Genomic DNA, 13,765 nt, shown 5'->3' with positions numbered 1-13,765 from the left:
AATATCTTTATTGTGAAACATTCAAAATATGAATTAAGATATGGAAAACCAAATCAAAATTTTCTTGTTTTCTTTTTTATTATTAGATATTTTCTTTATCTACATTTCAAATGTTATCCCCTTTCCTGGTTTCCCCTCTGAAAACCCCTTATCCCCTCTCCCTCGCCCTGCTCACCCACCCACCCACTCCAGCTTTCTAGTCCTGGCATTTCCCTACACTGGGGCATTGAGCCTTCACAGGACCAATGGCCTCTCCTCCCATTGATTACTGATAAGGCCATCCTCTGCTACATATGTGCCTGGAGCCATGGGTCCCTCCATGTGTACTCTATTATTTTTCAAATACAGTGATTTTTGTTTTAATTTAATTTTTTGCTTATTCACTTTACATCCCACTCACTGCCTGCCCCCATCACCTCCTCCCACAATCCTTCCACCATCCTTCCTCCCCTTCTTCTCTGAGTGGGTGCCTCCCCCCCCCATATTCCCCTATCCTGGTACTTCAAGTCTCTGCAAGGCTAAGTGCTCCCTCTTCCACTGAGGTCAGACAAGGGATCCCAGAACATACCAACATACAGCCAACAGTTTTTAGGATACCTGCCTCCTCACTCCAGTTGTTCGGATCTACATAAAGATCAAGCTGTATGTATGTGTGTGTGTGTGTGTGTGTGTGTGTGTGTGTGTGTGTTTGTGTACATGGGTGTGTGTGGGTGTGGGTTTGGGTGTGTCCAGGGAAGCATAGACCTAGGTTCGGCCCATCTATGCTCTTTGTTGTTGCTGGTTCAGACTCTGACATGCTAAAGGGTTCAGGGGAGTTGACTCTGTTGATCATCCTATGGAGTTCCTATTCCCTTTGGGGCCTGCAATCCTTCATCCTATTCTTCCATAAGAGTCCCCAAGCTCCATCTACTGTTTGACTGTGGTGTCTCCATCTGTCTGAGTCAGTTGCTTAGGTGGAGCCTATCAGAGGACAACATGCTCCTGTCTATAAGCATAACAGACTATCATTAACAGTGTCAGGGATTGGTGCTTAGGAATGGGATGGGTCTTAAGTTGGGCTGGTTATTGGTTGGCTATTCCCTCAGTCTCTGCTCCACCCTCCATGGCTGCATTTCTTGTAGACAGAATAAAATTTGGGTTGAAAGTTATGTGAGTGGAAATATAATGTTTTAACAAGTTATTTTATTAGGTTTCCAATCTGCTTTCAATATATTTTCCTACTTATATAAAGTGAACCAACATAGAAAAATACAATACAACCAAACTCTTGAGCTTTGTCAGACTAGGAACAAACTATTGAAAAATTATGGATTCTTGTCATAATTAGATTACAACAGACTATTGTTAATTGCTTTTCTAGAAATTCTTACCTACTTAGAGAAGTTCTGTCTTGCCAAACTGCCCATTGAGGCGTAGTACAATTTCTACTGATATTGAATATTTTGTATCAAGCTACCAAATTGATGTTTACATAAAAGAAATAAAAGCTGGCCAGTGGTGCCACATGCCTTTAATCCCAGCACTTGGGAAGCAGAGACAGGCAGATTTCTGAGTTCGAGACCAGCCTGCTCTACAGAGTAAGTTCCAGGACAGATAGGGCTACACAGAGAAACCCTGTCTCGAACCCCCCCCCCCCAAAAAAAAAAAAGTTAGCAACATGAAAATGCCATGCTTTCCCCAGTCAGCCTCATTTCTGACTAGGAGGAACTGAATTTCATTGAAGACAGTGAGAAAGTATTACCTTTAAGTTGGGTAAAATTAGCACTGCCCACTGCCCATTTTATTTGAGACAGGGGTTTGCTCTGTAGCCCAGGCTGTCTTTGACCTCCCAGTCATCCTGCTTAGCTCTTGAGTATTAGGGGTTAGCTGTGTGTGCCCAAGACTTGTCCAGGCCTGCTTCATAGAGTAGCTGTGCTTCTGTCTAACGTGCGCTGTATCCAGTGCAGTAGTTGTTTGTGCTTATACTCCTCAGGTCTGTATTCTCTGACCTTTGAGGTTCTAAAACAGTGAGGAGTACTGTAAAGTTCATGCTTTAGACAAAAATACTGAGGATCAAAGTTTTATATCCTTAGAACCAAAGTTAAAACTTCTTTTAACTTCTTTTAACTTTAAAGAAAGAAAGAAAGAAAGAAAGAAAGAAAGAAAGAAAGAAAGAAAGAAAGAAAAAAGGAAGTAAAGAAGTATTAGCTTTTGGACAACAAACACTCATTTATTTTAAGTGTTTATGAATGCAGTGTGCTTGCATGCTATAAAGCATATATGGGAGTAAAAATATTAAAAATATGTTTTAATTTATTATTTGTATACTTTATTTGCTTAAATAATTGACCTAATGCTTCTCTTATACATAATTAATTATAGTTGTGAAGTAAATGGTATCTCCATGTTCATAAAATCCATTTTATTTATTAATAGATTTTGAGAATGTGTATGACAAAGGCAAAAACTTATGCAAACAGACATCTATTTTCAATATGAAACATGAAGAGATTTAATATAAATTCATGAAAAAATCTATTGTTGGTGAAACAAAAATTGTATTTTATACTCTCTGATAATCTTTCCAGAAAACAACAAAACAAAAATGAATCAAAAGAGATAAGAAAAGATAAAGCAATTTATTCAGTGATTTATTGTAGCTAGTTCAAATAGTATAATAAAATATGGATGTAGAGTACGGATGATACTATTGTATCATTTGACTTGAATGCAAACAGAGGAGATACTGTGAGTTAACAAGGTTTTATTCTCCCATATACATATAGTATGTAATATATGTAAGATGTCATATATTGGAACAATAAACCAGGGATGTAAGTGTGAGTGACTTGCATGTGAAACCCAGTTGAAACCTATGGGATGAAAAAATATGGTGGAGCTAGAAGAAAGGCTATGATTTGGGTCAATATACCATTCTTTAACCAGATTAGACAGCAGACTGACTTTTACTAGTAATCAACATGAGAAAAGCCAGAATTCTAGGAATTATAAATTATTGCTGCTGCTTTACAATTCAACACAATTTTCTGATTTTCTCTTTGTTTCAGAATGGGTCATGGAAGGTGTTGTATATAATTTTTAAAAAGCATGCTTCACCTTCTCAGGACAATGCTTTCACCAGCCCCTGCTCTACCCAGTTATCTCCTTATCCCGGATAGCTTTGCCAAACCACAGCCCTGACATTGCTCTCTTGACAGCCGACTGCCCCTGACCAGCTCTGCCAGTGTACACCCTGATCTGGCTCAGCTCCGCCAAACTGCCAGCTTTCGCTTTTCCTGAGAATGCCACCCATTCCTCCATGCTCGTTCCTCTGGCTGTACATTTTCTCTTCCAACCTGCTTTAATGCTGCAAATGGAAAACACCAGCCACTTTTATATGTTAAAACTGATCAGATAACTCAAAGCAGAGAATATTCTGCTCCATTTTCCTTGGCCTCCAAAGCCTGCAAAGACCACAAACTATTGGTGCCTCAAAAAACCTACATGTCTGGACATTTTCATCTGCCTGCTGCATGGTCCGACCCTAATCCTCACCCACCTCTTCCTGCACTGCCTGGAAATTCCGCCTCCATTTCTTTGCCTAGCAATTAGCTGCTGCTATCTTTATTAGCCAATCAAAAATTAGGGAAATAATTAGGGAAACAATCAGAGAAACTCTCCCGACAGGAAGGAGTGAGAGTTATTGCCAAATTTCAATAAAGGCTACTATGTAAGTGTAACTTTCATTTGTCAGATGTAATTGTTGTCTCAGAGGATAGCTGCTATATAAACTGACCCTTTCTAAACTCGAGCTGGCTGGTTCAACTCAGCTCTTCTGAGGAAACTACTCTCCAAGTTGACTGATTCAAACTGGCTTCTCTCAGCTTCTGACTGAATTGTTCTGCTTTACCTCAAACTAACTCTGGCCATTTATTCTACCGTTCTTTCTCTTTATTTTCTGCTTTCAGCTGCCTCCTGCACTGCACTGCATTCAACTCAATTTCCCTCAATTGAACTCTCATTCTCTCCCTGTACTGCTCTTAAGTATCCCCTCTTTCCTGTGCTGGTCTCCTAGAGATGGGTGTATATTATCTCTGACGCATTCTGTGAAACCTTTCTGATTTGTCACGTTGTTTGTCCTTCAATTAGACGTCATTGTTTGGGATTAAAGGTATGTACTAAGGGTGTGTTTATGTTCCAACCAGAGGAATTAAATGTTTGTCATTCCCGACAGATCAAACAGACCTAGCAAGTTTTTGGATGTTGTTCTTGCCAGAGCAGGTATGTTTCTGGATTAAAATTTCTCTACAGTACTGAGCCTAAGTGATTCTAAATTAAATATGTAAACAAATAAAATACAAATCAAAAGGAAGACAAGAAGTAAAAGAAACAGTAGAATTGTAAACTTCTCATCAGAGATATAGCTTTTAACTTATTATTTCTTGTACCATTTACCATTTATTCAAAGATATTAGTTGACCTCAGAGAACAACAAATATATTTTAAGATAAAATATTTATTTTGTCCAGTTTTGCTTCCACAGTTTAATAAGTCATATACAATGGAATGGATCCTCCATATGACACAAAACTCACATGTTAAAGACTATAATTTTTAACATTATTCTAATCTATTGGGTTACCATGCTTTGATATAATTATAGATACATTACATAATATTTATCTTTGAGAAAATAAAAGTTTAATTTTCAGTGTCAAATGTTTATTTATCTAATTCAGCAAAGGGGACATGCTAGAGAGGGATAAGCCATTGCTTAGTGAATATAAGTTTCAAGTGATTCCTTACTGCGAATGATACTGAAATAGTCAACAGAAGGTTTAATTTTATATGTATATAATAATTATTATATATATAATTACCTTGTCCCATATACTGTTTAGGTCTACTGATAAGGTTCAGATTTGATGATGAGACACTCAAGAGATTGTATAGCAAATAAAATAAGCACAAATAGGCTTTATTAGACATAAAAACACAAAATTTCTCATTTCAAATTTTACAATCACTTCTAATTTTAATAATTACAATTTATTTATGTTTATTTTTAATTTTTTAAAGCTCTTTGTAATCAAGTTAACTGATCCTCTATTTATTGTTCTATCTAAATAAGTATAAAGGAGAAAACATTAGGATTATTTATCAGTACTGCTTTTACCAGTTTTCTATTATAGTATTCAGCTATGGTATCTCTCATTTCAGTCTTTTAAAGATTCATAAGAAGCAGTACATCGTAGACTACAATTTTTAGTCTCCCATCTCCGTGTCTTCTCAGTATTCTTCAGTACTATGTACTAATAGAAAATGAAATGGCAAAGAGAAGGAAAAATCATTTTTCTCTCTAAGTTTTGTTTCCCAGGCAAATAGCATCTTTCAGGTGACTGGGTCTTCCTGAAATGAAGGCTCTTGAAGATGCCATGGTAGCAGTCATAGTAGTGAAGGCACATCTAAGATGTCCTGTTGGGAGAAGCAATTCTATTCCAGTGACAGCAGTAGAGCTACTGATCAAAGCACTAGCAGATCAAAAGAGTGTGCTATGAAGTAAAGGTATGGGTCCGTCCAGGAAAGAAGAACCTAAGTTCTTCTAAGAAAAAAATACTTATGAAATAGGTACATAGGAACATATTGACAAAACCCTGACACCAGCGTCACAGAAATACAAAAATAACATACAAATAGTATTTTAGAATAAAAAAAAATTATTGAGAAATTTCTTTTTCTCTTTTAAATTGGAGTCGTTTCAATGTTGGAGTTAGAAAACACTCCGGTACAAACAAAAGTAATATTTATTTTGTTTCTGTGTATTGGGCTACTCTCAAGCACAGACTTACATGAGTGTGTTTGAGCACATGGCTATACTGTTGTTCATGTGTGAAGGACTGTGAGTGTTGATTCCTCACCATCCTATGTTTTGAGGCAAGTCTCTCACTTTAACGCAGATGGCCTAATCTAGCTAGCCATCATATATGGTGACCTGCTGTCACTCCTCTTTCTCATAACCAGAGAAGCATTGACACTCTTGTCTGGCATTTAGGTGACTGGTTGCTGGGGATTCAAAGGTCCTCATGCTTTCACAGCAACTGCCTTATCATCCTTCAAAGCTCAGAGAAATAATGTTTATTTTTTAATACTATGAGAATGATTAATTAATATGTAGTTACATGACATGATCCTATTAAGAAAGCATTTTTTTGATAATGTTATTTGAGTTCCAAATAAGGGATCAAGTAAAATGCAGAGTTTAAATTATTCTTACCTTCCCCTTTTCTCATACTGTGTGTATAGGCAAGCATGGCAGCCAGTCCGACTCAGCCCTTTTTCCACTTCTATGTGGGTTACAGGGATTGACTCGATTTTGCCAGTTTGTGGAGCTTTTTCCCACTGAGCCATCTCACTGGCCCCTTTGAAACACTAAAAAATATTTTTATTTATGTATATTGTATGAGGCTGTACAAGTTTATGTGCAGTTGTTCACTATGGTCAGAAGGCATCAGATCCTCTCCCCACCCCGGAACTTGAATTATAATCACCCCTGTGTAGGTAGTGGGAACCAAACACAGGTCTTCAAGACCACATTAAGAGCTCTTAACCACTAGGCCATCTGTTCATTACCATGTGTGCGTATGTGTGTGTAAACACATGGTGAATTATCCTAATTCTGAAAATCAAAATCTTTCAATCAACTGAAGAAACAGAATCCAGGAGAAACCAGGTCGTGGTGGTACATGCCTTTAATCCTAGCACTTGGGGAGGTAGAGGCAGGCAACTCTCTGTGAGTTTGAGGGCAACCTTGGCTACAGAGTGAGTTCCAGGACAGCCAAGGGTATAAAGCGAATTTATGTCTTGAGAGATAAAAAGAGTCCAGGAAAAGACAGGCCATAGAAATTGAGCTAGTGAAGTTAATTCAATCTAAGTAATCGTTATATAACCGAATGGCTACTGGGATGAAGCATTTGGTACAAGGATGGAATTAAATAATCCACAGATACATGGATTACATGCTCTAATGTATTTAATAAAAATTAGTATTTGTAGGGAGAGAGAGCAGTTATAGAAATATTGAGATTTTCTTCATGTAGTGAGTGGGTCATTTGCTACTTAATGGATCTGAGTGTATGTTTTAAAAAAATCAATGAATTTCAAAGTTATTTTACAATATTTCACATGTGGAAAAATCAGTTTTAAATAAAGTAGTAGCTCCTATATACACAATTACCTAAATTAAAGTAATGTAAAATTTCAATGTAATATATTATTTAATTCTTTGAGATGTTCATACATTGCAAAAATGTAATTTGATCACATTTACACTCTCTCCCAATTCCCACTCCTAACTCTTTAAGATCTACTCCCATCCTCTATTTCCTCTACCAAATTCATATCCTCTTGTTTTGTTTTTGTTTTTACTTAAAAAAAATTAAATGACTGAGTTAAGTTGGTGTAGCCCACTATATGTTGAACATATATAATGGAGTATACTTGACCCATTAGGGAACATATCCTTAAAGAAAGCCCACTCTCTCTTTTCCCTGGCAGTCACCAACAGTCAATGTCCCCACAGCTAGTAGAGGGAGCTTGTCAACTCTTCTGTTCATGCTGGGATGCTGAGAATGAATGTCTCACTCCAGTCACATGCAGAATATACCATTTCACCCTGCTCCACTTTGACGTCTGTGTCTTACATTCTTTCTACTCCTAAAACTTCCCTACAAGATACTTTATCCTAAAAAAAAAAAAAATCCAAATAATGCCCAAGAAGGGAAACATGTCAAAAGAGAATGAAACAATACTCATTTGCAAAGAGAGGCTGACATTTTTACTTTATATTTTTATATAGAAAATAATATGGTTAAGTCAAAGAATTTGATAAGAAATATAAGGTGATAGCATGCGGAGAGCCCCTAAGAGGCCTGATCAATGCCTGTGAGAGAGATTTGTATGTGTCCTAGTGTTTCTGACTGGGTACATTCTTCCCATTTGTTCATTTGTGTTATATGATGTTCTATTAATGAATGAGATAAATATATCTGTGTGGTAAAAACTAATCAGAATTTGAAAATATTTAACTATTTAAGGGAGACCTGTACATGAAAGGCTAGGGAGTGTTTCCATTAAAATACATAGTACTGAACAGCTTAATATAAAATTCTACACATTTGAACTATTCTTTTCAGGGTGAATCATATCCATCAGAAGTGTGGAGTTCACATGTACAGAAGGTTTACATTTCCAGTACACATATGCACATGAATGCACACAGGAGAACAATTCATCTGTTATTCATCTGCTTTGACATCTCCCAGGATGAACATTAGGATTTAGGGAATATTTGTTCATGATTCAATATACATTGTAAATAAAGGATAAATGAAACAGTACAATCAAATAAATAGTTTTATCAAACTTCATAAGGTACCTGAAAAGATAACACCAAAACTTTAATGTTTTCAAATTAATAATAATATTAATATTAATAATAAATATAAAAATAGCATTGTGCAAAGGAAGTGTTTCAGTTTGCCTTGTCAATTGTATGTTGAATTGTATCCATTGAAGAACAATGACTTCTTTAGGTATAGTGAGCGACTATAGTAGCATGTTCACTGAAATATTCGTACTTATGAAACCAACATACAGATAGATGTTTTGTGTATTTAAAAATTTACTCCATTTACTTAAAATTTTAATACAACTCATTAGAATAAGAACTCAGAGGAATCTAAATATTGAAAATCAAAAGCCACTTAAATAAAATAAGGTTTATTTACTGAAAAAATAACTTAGAGCATATATTTCTCTTGAAGAGAAATTAAGCTTTTCCAATATTTTCCTTTTACACAATATCACTTTAGATACCTGTGTGTATGAGTAATATATTTAAAAGAGAGTCTATATTGTGCTAACGTATTCATAGATAATAGCTTCTATCTAAAGAGTTCATAAGGCTGTCACTGATCTACACCTCTTAATTTGCCAAATTAAATGCAAAGAAACCTACATAAAGAAAAGTAATATCCATTTTGTTGAATTCTGTTGTTTCTAAGATATGTGGAAAGGGAACCCATATATGTGCAACGTTTATAGCAAACCATGTGTGATGGATCATTTTCTGTCAACTTGATTTGGTTTGGTGTTATCTAAATAAATATCTCTCCAGGTGTAATTATGATATTATTTCCAGAAAAACATAGCTGAAGAGGAAGCAACTACCCTAACATGGAATGGATTATCCCACGAGCCAGGGTTCTGAGTTGAATAGGAAGGAGAAAGTGGGCTGATTGTCAGCATTCTTATTTCTCTACGACCAGAGTTTGGATATTATGTGACCACCTCCTTCGCAATATGGCTTCCATGGCTTTCCTGTCATGATGATTGTTTGCCTCTGAAACATTAAAACTAAATGAACTCTTTCTCATATTGCTCCTTGTTAGGTGTTTTGGCCATGATAATGAGAAAAACACCCAATAGATCATTTCATTATCAATAATACTTTTGAATATTAAAGGCAATAACTTACTGTTGAATTGAGACAACACTGACATTTTTCATTAGTTGTGTTTTAGAGAATTTTTTTTGCATCTACGCAGCCATAAACAAAATGAGTCATATTGTATAGTTCAGTTTTCTATAGTTGAATATAGAATTTATAAAGCAAAATTGCCCAAACTTTACCAAGACATTTATAATCAGCCCAAGAAAAAGGATTTGAGTTTTAATATTTTAATCTAACTATAGAAAGCTTATTTTTATTTAATTTAAATATTGTCAATGTTATTATTTCAAATAGACATGAAAGGCAAATACCTTTAACTAGTACAGTTCTTTTCTATTATTCACTTAAATTCTAAAATATAAAAATCACAATGATCAATAAAAAATGTATGGTTTGGTTTCACCTCTATATATTACCTATTCCATTATCAGATTATCAGTTGGAACCTGTCAGAGCAGGGACATCACTCACCACCAACCCAAACTTTACAAATAAAAATCTATTAGAATATGCTCATTCCTATTTTTTAATATGCCATGGATACTTTCACATTACAGTAGGAGAGTTGTGTGACGGACACTCTCATATTCCTCTTTAGAAAGTATGGACCATTTTCTGCTTTAGACTACAATGTAATCACAAAAAATGTTGAAAATGCATAAGAACAATCATTTCTCCCTTGTGCTGGTTCATGTGCACAGACAAAATGATTAAGATCAGGATGCCCACTTAAAAGAGGTTGGTTCTTAATTCACTCCTTCAAGGCCACACAACTCAAGGTATTTAGATGTTACACATCAATTCTCTTCAACTTGTTTTCCCCATCAATGTAAAATCATAAAATCACAATTTTATTTCTGCTTAGAAAGAAAATAAATCTCAGCCACCTGTCTGGAAGGAAAAACTTGAATGTATGTGATCAGTTTTAGCAAAGACTGCAGACACATTATCTATGTAATCCAAAGAATACTTATCACATTCTTAAATTATTGAGTTAGCAATAATCTCACTTGGAAAGATAAGCATAAACACTACTTTATAATAAAACTGTAATCTGGATACTAGTCATAAAATAAAATCTATTATTCACCTTGCAGGCAAAGGATTTAAGTGCATCTGTAACATATTTATAAGAAGATAATATTGCCTGTTAATTATTAATGCATTTCTGTAATGATTTTACAATCCAATGTAAATTATAAAGAGGTGATTAAAGATGCCACATAAAATATTTAAACACTGTGGTACTATTGCTACTTCATAATTGTTTAAAACATTAATGGAAGCTGAAACAGTTTTTAGATCTATATGAAGTGCCATGGAAACTAAACTAAACAGAAGTTTGACAGATTATTAATCCTTCTCAGACTCATACATTTCAATGTCTTTCAGAACTTCAGTGTCGATGGAATACAAGTCTATCATATTTATAATACCAAAAGGTCAGTTCTATTAATTTTTACACACAATTTTAAAGCACAAAGAATGGGGGGATTGCTGTTTAAAACCCTGTGTAGTGCCCCTATTCAACGAGTAAGTGGTTAGGATGAATAGTAGACTGTTTATGTTACCTTGTCTCTTCATTCAAAGGCAAATATTATGTTGTAAGACTACATCTCTAAGACTCTTCTTAGAAAATGACTTTATTCTTTCCCACTATGGTGGTTCCAGGCAGTCCTGTTGATCCTATTCTTTCTCTGACCTTGATGGAAAATTTGACATGGATTTGTGACTTGCTCCACCACTTTCACACAATAAAAATCCTCTTGACATTTGCAGCAACAAAATGTCTCATTTTATAACAACTGTTTTCAGTATACTTGAACACTAAAAGTCTAAAACTTAATGGTTTGCTCAGATCGGCTCTGCTGCAGGCTGGGGTATACAGAGTATGTACTGAAAGAAAGTTTTCCCAGGGTAGGTCAGTACCCAAGTGGGGCTCCCTTTCTCTGAGGAAAGGGGGAGGGAGCAATAGGGGGAGGGATTTGTCAAGCTAGGACTAGGAAAAGAGGAGGGATGGGGGGGGGGCTTCTGTGATTAGTATGTAAAGTGAATAAAAAATAAAAAAATAAAAAGGAAAGTTTTTCCATTTTAGCTTTACTGCTGTAAAGCTCTTTACTGCGCACCCCTACTTCTTACTCAGTCTCCTCAGGATTAGCAGTTGGCCGAAAAAGAATAGAGATGGCAGAGCTAGGAAACATTTCATTTGAACTGTTCTCGAACAAACCACTCATGGCTTCTCTAGACATTCTCCAAAAGAACGTATAGCTGGGCTTCTAGTAATGTGAAGTGATTGTCTGCTTTCAGTGTACATCATGCCCCGTGTATCCAGAATCTGTCCTTTTAAGGGTGATTATAAGCCGGGCGTGGTGGCGCAGGCCTTTAATCCCAGCACTCGTGAGGCAGAGGCAGGTGGATTTCTGAGTTTGAGGCCAGCCTGGTCTACAGAGTGAGTTCCAGGACAGCCAGGGCTATACAGAGAAACCCTGTCTCAAAAAAAAAAAAAAAAAAAAAAAGGTGATTATATAGTCATTTTTGCATAGTCCCACTGACTATCTCATCCTGATTCTTTCTTATAAGCCTACGTCTGACCTCCAAGAAATCATCATTTGCCCACCCAGCACAGTTCACATTACTAGCCACAGATTTTCACAATGCAATTTCTGTGATATGCTTCAGGAACAGGCTCATGCCTCAGTCTCTAGAGAGCATGTATCAATCATGCCAATGCTATTTCTGATGTGACTGGGAAAACTATGGACAACAATGAATATCTATTTTGCAAAAATTAGATTTAGATACCTAAATCCCCCTTCCCAGGAAGACACAGGTCTTATTAAAGAAAGTATAAGCTAAAGAATACTAATAGAGATTGTGAATTTTTGGAAGGTAGAGAATATCTCAGGTTGACAGAACCAGAAAAACATCTGCTTCAATGATGAGCAGGAATGCTAGTACAACTAGTGAATAATGAGTAAAAAGGAAAGTAAGTGTAGATGAAATAATAATTATCAAATAATATCAAATTCTTACAAAGCAATTTAGGAACTGCTTTATTATATTTTCATCTAACATGTTCATAATATCAAACTCATTTTAAAAGACAAAAAAATGAAAACAAGGGTGTTTAGGAATATTTTTTAAAATCTCAGATTTTAGCAAAAAATTCCATTTATAGTAAAATTTATATCTAACCAGCCTTCTTTTTAAAAACCAAAGTGCTGTATATACAAATAGAAATAGCAATAAGAAAGAACTAATGGTTAACATATAGTCTTTCTCTACTCAACAGTCTATTTCCAAACATTTTCTCCACATTCATGTCTTGACATGAGGCCATTTTGGGGTTGTTATTTGAGTTCAAAGAATTTAGATCATGGGATGGGGTCTTAGCAGGTCATCTTGGGGGTAATAGAGGAAGCAGTACTGGAAGCCGGCAGAAGAAGACAGGGAAGGAATCAAAGTTCATATAGGAATCGAGACCAACACCATTGCTGTGAGAAGCATGATTGGATTCCACAAGCCTACGTTAAAGTATTCAACATGGCTTTGAAAAATTGTTGTCCTGAAGGCCAAGAGCCAAGCAGTGGGGGCTTCAGGACAGCGTTTAATAAGTTTAATTAATCAGTGTTGGAAGGAGTGAAGGCGGTTATTAATTAAGCGTTCTGATGATGGAAATAGAATAGATGGAAATATAATAATTGTAACAACAATTGGTAATCCTATTACTGTTGGGGTAATGAATGAGGCAAATAAATTTTCGTTCATTTTGATTCTCAAGGGGTTTTTACTTTTTAATCCTAGGGAAGGAACAGCTCACGAGTGAAGAACATCTTCAGATGAAATTAATATGCGAATTGGAAATTCTATTGGTAAAACAACTCGATTGTCAACTTCTAGAAGTCGAAGTTCACCTGGTTTTAAGTCATTTGTTGGAATTATATAAGAGTCAAAGCATAAATCTTCACAATGCTTTTTATTGACTGTGACAAGGTCAAGTTCAGAAAGTCAGAATCAGGTTTTAGAGTCTTTTTTAAGGAAACTGGACATTGCTGCAACACTTAAGTTTGTGATCTTAACAAAGTGTATGTGTTGGTCTCTGTGCTTAGAAATTTAAAGGAAAGAAAAGAACATAACGTAGGGAGGAAGGAAACTTGTTCTCCATCATAAAGCTCAAGAAGCCCTTGGCTGAATATTGTCTGCTGGCTCCGTTCCCGGCTGGGCAGAGGCTTCTCCTGGGATAATAGCTATGTGCACAAGAGACAGCTTTTATTG

General features: G+C 35.8%; 1 long non-coding RNA gene across 1 annotated transcript; it reads left to right on the top strand.

Moving 5' to 3' along the window:
• Positions 1-4,216: 4,216 nt before the first annotated feature.
• On the top strand, positions 4,217-13,372 carry LOC115062424. The gene is made up of 3 exons (XR_003842390.1): positions 4,217-4,260; positions 10,883-10,932; positions 13,295-13,372. It is a non-coding gene; the product is annotated as an uncharacterized LOC115062424 (long non-coding RNA).
• The last annotated feature ends 393 nt before the right edge of the window (positions 13,373-13,765 follow it).

This window comes from Mus pahari, chromosome 17 (genome assembly GCF_900095145.1).
Source record: "Mus pahari chromosome 17, PAHARI_EIJ_v1.1, whole genome shotgun sequence".
Taxonomy (NCBI): Eukaryota; Metazoa; Chordata; class Mammalia; order Rodentia; family Muridae; genus Mus; species Mus pahari.
Note: the sequence above shows the minus strand (reverse complement) of the source record. Positions and strands in the feature narration are given on the sequence as shown.